Raw genomic sequence first — 7,229 nt, 5'->3', positions numbered from 1 at the left:
GGTCAGACACTCAAGAGGCTACTAAGTAGGGGCTGACATTATAGAGATTCGCTTGGCATCGAAAAGCCCAAGCTTGGGTCTGTGTAGCTCAACTCCCTCAATGGAAGGCCAATACACCATGTAGCTCAACTCCCTCAACGGAAGGCCAATACACAAAAGTACCATTTTATTATCTTAAGTTTTATTAACAGTCACACATTTTATTTAGTTATCACTTATTTAAAACTTTCGATCCTCCACCAACCCTATGGGACTAAGGTCACCAGGCTACGAGATAGAAGCCCCCTCCATATGCTACCCTACCCTACCCATGCTCATCCTACGACAAGTGCCCGTGGGCATGCATACTCCCATCCTAACCCCAATGATCATAACTTCTAGAAGTACCATAGAAGATCGAGCCTCGTAAGTCACTCGACAAATGTACGTGAATGTACTCATGTGTGGCGTGCCACCATCACGAAGATCATAACATAAGGACAGGAATGAGAACACAATGCAAAGAAAACACCCAACTGATAGCAACACGAGAAGGACGGATTCTACACAAATCCCAAAGCCAATAAAATCATACATCATGAAATCACTCAACGGACCTCAATCTGAGAGTATGGATTCTACATGAATCCCAACATTCACAAAACAAAAGCAAAGGTCCAAAAGAAACCATAACAGGTAACAAATCACTCAACTGAACACAAAGTCGAGAGTACGGATGCAACATGCATCCCAATGCAACATAAAAGTGCAAGAGTGGTCTGACTGATATCCAAATGGATCATACAAGTCCACGACCCACATTGTGCCAAGAAATCTTGACAAAACAGGGTAGCACACAAAATGAGGTAAAAACTCCAAATTTTAGAAAAATTTCAAAATTAAAACCCATTTGGCCTTTGGGTTCAAAAACCCCAAAAATCCAAAAATAAATGGAATCGGACACCATATGCAAAAACGGCCAGCATAACGGTGCAAAACTCCAAACCCTCACTCCAAAAATAGGGAAAACGTTCATACCCGACTAACCAGGCAGAACTAGCAAACAAAAACAGAGGGGAACACTAGTTCTCAACCTCCTAACATAATGCTACAAGAAACGAAAGCATAATCAAAGAAAAAACAATAAAACGGGAAAGCCCTACCTCATAGCCAAAAGGGAAAAACAAAAAACTGAACCAGAAAATAAAACACCCATAGAAGTGGCTGAAAATTGCAGCAATCCAAGGTTTCTCCGAGCTAGATCCAATGAGCCCAACCTCGCGACGATCCCATGCCCATAGCTCCCACAACGAACAAAATAGTAAATCCTCATGAAGAGGATTTTGGGTTTTACTCTCCAACTTTCCAATTTGAAAGTGAGAAGTGAGGAATTAAATTCCTCTTTGTATACTTATTCACTTTTCGAGTGAATAATCGATTAGGATATTTAACCAGCCAATCTAGTTAAACCCCGAATCGACCCAAACAAAAATAGGGTATTCCTATAAAAAGGAATTTATCTAGGGAAAAGATGCCAAAAATTAAAATAAAACAATTAAAAAGCTCGAAAACTCAAAAACACATAAATCTCCTTAACAACTTTCGTGACAATGCGAACCTCTAAAATGCACAAACATGCTTACTAGTCTAATCACATAATGCAAATGAGTTCAAATTTAATAATCACCGAAAGGTTTAAATTAAACATTTAATAAAGGATAATTCGACCATATAAGGATGAAATTGGTAAAATATGAATGGCTGAATCATTAACTCCATGTGTCGCTGCCAGGGATATAAATCCTGCACACTAAACAACATGATCAAGTGCAATTGCATATAATAACATAGCCGAAGCAATAAATGCATTAAATCACCTAATGTAACCATGTAATTAATTATATTAAAATAATCTATTTACATCACTCACGTTCGCATAAAGCATAACAACACAAGAATGAAGTAAATAACCATAGCATTAAATCCATCATATAATGAAATCAAAGGTATGTCCAAATACCAAATAACCAGATAACCAGATATCATCATAAAACACACTGTCATCTCAAAATGGCATCATCATGCAATATGATTAACTGAACAGCTTAGTAGTCTAAAATCCATGATACTAGAATCAAAGTGTAACATCTGACCCTCGCGTCCTCTCAAATGTAAACATAACATGAGTAACAAATATCTCTCTAATCAAAAATATAACAAGGTAAATGTTCGTAGCACATAACCAAATAATCCCACATGAACAATCCATTTCTAATCATTAATGCATTTAATAAAGATTGATTACTCTACATTAAAAAGGCATTTAAAACACATAAGCAAACACAGTCATAAACATGACTAACCACTGCTATAGGAACCTAGTCCAGTGTAGCATGGTAAAAAGTACATAGTGCAATCTATGCACACATCTCAAGGTAATCACGGAACAACCTCATGATACCACATCGATCCTGGTAACCACTGGCACAAACCTCAGTGAACCAAAATCACATCATAATCTCATAGATCAGTCAAAAGCATAATCAAAGCAACTGATACAGAAACATAAATCCAAACACCTCAACAGTGTAGACCACTTAGAGTCACAATCATGATCCATCACAACAAAAGATCAGCAAGGTTGCATCCATCAGGATGACTAACAAAAGTCAAATGGGAGAGGCACTACACATAGTCCATCTTGCAAAAATCATTTTCCAGACTGATACACAGGCTTTCTCAAGAGTATAAAGAATAGCCCAAGCTTCCATCTAATTTTTAGAATGAGTACTTAAGGAAGTAGAAAAGAAAAACTAAATAGGGCTTAAAGTTCCACTACTAGTACTACCCATTCCTGTTGGACATGGATTACTCCTTGAAAACCCATCTATATTGATTTTGAGGAAATCATTTGGGAGGGGAGACACTAACCTAAATGGTTCACTTTCTTGACTTGCTGAACTCTGGGACCAAACCTATTTTGTGAAGAAAGAGAAAAGCATTGATCCAAGTGATTAGCAATGTGGAGATCCAAATGAAGAGTTGAATGAGATAGCTCTTGTTTCAACAAACCACCCTCTCATGAAATCTCATTCATATTATAATCTTGCACAATCTTATCATAGCAAAGGTGATTATGAAATTATTGGCCACTACTACATGGCATCAGTCAAGGAAAGCCAAAAGCCACAAGATTTTGTGTTGCCATACTTTGGGTTGGGATAGGTTAAATGAAATTGGGAGATCTTAAGAGTTCTCTCTCAAATTTTGAAAAGGTTCTGGAGGTTCACCTTGAGAACTGTGAGAGCTTGAAAGTTGTAGGCCATATATATGCTCAACAAGGGCAGCAAGAGAAGGCTTTGGAAATTCTAAGAAAGGCAACTTGCATAGATCCACGTGATGCTCATTCCTTTATTAAGATGGGTGAGTTATTGATATCATCAGACCCCAGTGCAGCCTTAGATTCTCTTAACATAGCAAAGTCTCTTCTGAAGAAGAGTAGAGAGGATGTACCCATTGAATTGTTAAACAACATTGGGGTTCTTCATTTTGAGCATGATGAACTAGAGTTGGCTCAAAAAAATTTCATGGAGGCATTAGGAAATGGCGTTTGGGTTGAATTCATCAATAAAAGCCCCAGTATCAGTTCTGAAGTTTTTCTTGTGTGTTTAAAGGATATGGAATTCTTCCATCGACTAGAAGAAGAAGGTGTTTCACTTGAGTTGCCATGGGATAAAGTGAAAACACTATTTAAATTGAGTTTCTTTTTAAATACTATTTAAATATAATTTAAAATATGAATTTATCCATGAGAAATCCAATGAATAGGTGCTCCTGCATCATAGACAGAGATGCTAATGCAAGGTATGATGTTACTAACTTTCCTCTTAGCGCCCTAGTCCACCAACTCATACATGAAACCATGGGACAAAAAAGAAAAAATGTTGGATGTAAAAGCTTTTTCGATCAGTTATTAGGAGTATGAACGAGGTCCGCATGTCAGATTCGAATGAAGCCCTAAGATTCATTCAAAGCCCCCACACTAATATCGGCATGGAGGCTTCGAGTGAAGCCCCTTGGAACCTTCATTCAAATATTTGGCTTCATTTGAAGCCCCTAAATTTAGCTTCCCCACTTTCCATCTGATTTCTTCATTATGGAAAGTGGGAACCATTATTGTTGCCCTACCCAAGAACAAAATTTTATCACCTAATTTTCCTTTTGTTGACTTCATGATCTTTCTATGAAGCAAATAAAATAATAACTAACATTTTCTATGTTTCAAACTTCTATGTTGACTAAAAAACATCTACTGAAATAACTTTATTTGACAAATTCCATTAAAAAATAATAACCTTTTTCAACCTAGACTTATATTAGACATTTTATAAGTTACACTAGATTAACATGTTTAAAAGTAACTACACCTATCTAAATGTGTGCACTACATAAGTGTGCGATAAAAATATATATGTATATTTCAATATATCTTGACATATGTTCATAATCACTCATATGAAAAGGAATGTATTCAAATATTTCAAGCTCATCTTTGTCATTTGGCTCCCCAAAAATGTGCATACAAGTAACAAAATATTATAGAAAGTCAAGTATTCAAACTATTTGCTAAATGTTACAAGAGAACGATAGATTGTTCATTGTTGAATATATAAAATATTAGATATACCACAGAATAACTATTTTATAAATGAAAACTTCCATACATGGGATAAAGCATTCTGGTTGTTTGAAAGTCTATTGGACATTGTGAGCTTGCATAAAAAATATCACAATAGTCCTTGAATGCTTGAATGTTCTTTTTTCACCTATAAGTAGTGGTGAATATAGAAATAATGAGACATTTTATTTAATCTACTATATGGATTTGAAGCAAACAAAATTATTATAGCAACTCAATGCAAAGGAAAATCAATATATTTAATTTAAAATAGTCTAAATGTGTTCATACAAAAACTATAAATGATTATCCCTATTTAATTGATCTTTATATATTCCTAGTTTTTCAGCTAATGACCAACCAAATGAAGCCCATAAAGACAACAAGACACAATTTATACCCAAATTAGCATTTTAGAATATTATGAGTGAACCACTTTTCTTTCTTTGTAGCCTATTTTATCTTGGAAATAGGATACCAAATCATGTTGTTATCCTTGATTTATAATCTTATCCTAGTTGATATTTTCTAACAAAAAATTCAATAATCTATTTAGATAACTTGTCTTTTATAGTGTTAACCATTCTCCAAAAATACATTTATTTTTTCTAAAAATATCTTCGAACTCAATGCAAAGCTCATGATTCAACTACCTCTTGTCTCCTATTGAGGTATTTTGGGGATGATATAATAAATAATTCATTCCATCCTACATTGGTAATACTTCTTATTTGGTGAATACATCATTTCATCAAAAAGACTCTTTGCGTGGTGAACCTTTAGTATTTTACCTATACAATAGATAGATCAGAAGCAACAACATATTTAAATAAACTAAATATCTCTAGAAACATATATGTATATATGTAATAATGTAAATCAAATCAATTTGGAATATTTTCAAGATATAAGTTAAATTCTCATGGATCATTTAGAAGTCATATGTCACAAAAATCTTCAAGTGGGTTACAATTTCTTATTTTTGAAAAATAAATCAAATATTGAATAAATTTGAACCTAAGATTTATTTAAAATAATTTTAAGATATATATTCAATAAAAAAATAAAAGATAATAGAACTATATCATTGAACATAAGAGGAACAAAATTTCATCACTTGATTTTCCTTTTGTTGACTTCAAAATCTTTCTGTGGAACAAATAAAAAATAAATAACATTTTCTATGTTTCAAACTTCTATATTGACTACAAAACATCTTCTCAAATAACTTTATTTGGTGAATTCAATTTAAAAGATTAGAACCATTTTCAACATAAACTTATACTAGATTTTCAATAATTTTCAAACTTCTATTTTGACTACAAAAGATCTCTTGGAATATAGATCATCCATTGTTGAATATGTAAAATATTTCATATACCATACTATTTAATCTTGCCAGGCTGTTTGAACAGCTACATGACACTGAAAAAGCAAATCTTTTGTACAAGCTAATATTGTTCAAGTTTCCTGATTATGTGGATGCATATCTACGACTTGAAGCCATGGCCTAGGCTCGAAATGAGATCCAACTAATCCTAGAATTTATTGGGGAGGCAATTAAGGTGGATAAAACCTTAGTAAATGTGATTACCATGCTTGGCAACTTGGAACTGAAAACAGATGACTGGCTTAAAGCAAAAGAAATAATTAAAACTGCACAAAATGTATTAGATGGTAAGGATGCTTATGCTGACATTTCTCTTGGAAACTGGAATTATTTTGCAGCTTCATGCAATGAGAAGAAGGATCCAGATGTGGAGGGAATACATCTTGATAAGGCTAGGGAACTATATTGTAAAGTGTTGGCTCAGAGACCTAGAAATGTCTATGCTGCAAATGCGGTAGGCATTGTGCTAGCCGAAAGGAGCCATTTTGATATTGCAAAGGAAATTTTTACATAGGTTCAAGAAGCTACAACAGGAAACATTTTTGTTCAGATGCCTGATGTGTGGGTAAATCTAGCACATGTTTACTTTACACAAGGATAGTTTGGGCTTGCAGTGAAAATGTATCAAAATTGTTTGAGGAAATTCTATTTTGGCACTGACACCCAAATTTTATTATATTTAGCTCAATCACATTATGAAGCAAAACAGTGGCAAGATTGTAAAAGAACATTATTAAGAGCAGTACATTTGGCACCCTCAAATTACATGTTACGCTTTGATGTTGGTGTTGACATGCAGAAGTTTTCAACTTCAACACTTCAAAAGCTAAAACGTACTGCTAATGAGGTTTGTCAAGCAATGTTTGAATTAAAGAATACACTCCATGTGTTTAGCCAACTGTCAGTAGTGCCAAGCCCTCATACACATGGTAGGTTACAAGGATTAATATAGGCCGCCCACGTTGCAGCCCTATATGATTGCTTTCACAACCTGCCATCTCCGTGCATTTTTTCTATATGTATGCTAATTTGATTTAAGGAACTGTCAGGCTATGTAATTGTATGATTTGATCATGAGAAAAACTTTGTGGAATAATGAAATATGATACAAGAAACAAGGAATATGCACTATGTTTCAATGAATTTTTTAAAATGTCAAGGTTGATTTTGCAAGATGAGCAT

The 7,229-nt window shown here is 34.2% G+C and overlaps 1 pseudogene; it reads left to right on the top strand.

Annotated features, from left to right (window-relative positions):
* The first annotated feature begins 3,060 nt into the window (after positions 1-3,060).
* Positions 3,061-6,999, top strand: LOC149578312 (protein CTR9 homolog pseudogene; annotated as a pseudogene).
* The last annotated feature ends 230 nt before the right edge of the window (positions 7,000-7,229 follow it).

The sequence above is a fragment of the Cupressus sempervirens genome, chromosome 1 (genome assembly GCF_028749045.1).
Source record: "Cupressus sempervirens isolate cs-2001-9-10 chromosome 1, ASM2874904v1, whole genome shotgun sequence".
Taxonomy (NCBI): Eukaryota; Viridiplantae; Streptophyta; class Pinopsida; order Cupressales; family Cupressaceae; genus Cupressus; species Cupressus sempervirens.
The sequence above is the reverse complement of the archived record's forward strand: the minus strand, read 5'-3'. Positions and strand labels throughout refer to the sequence as shown.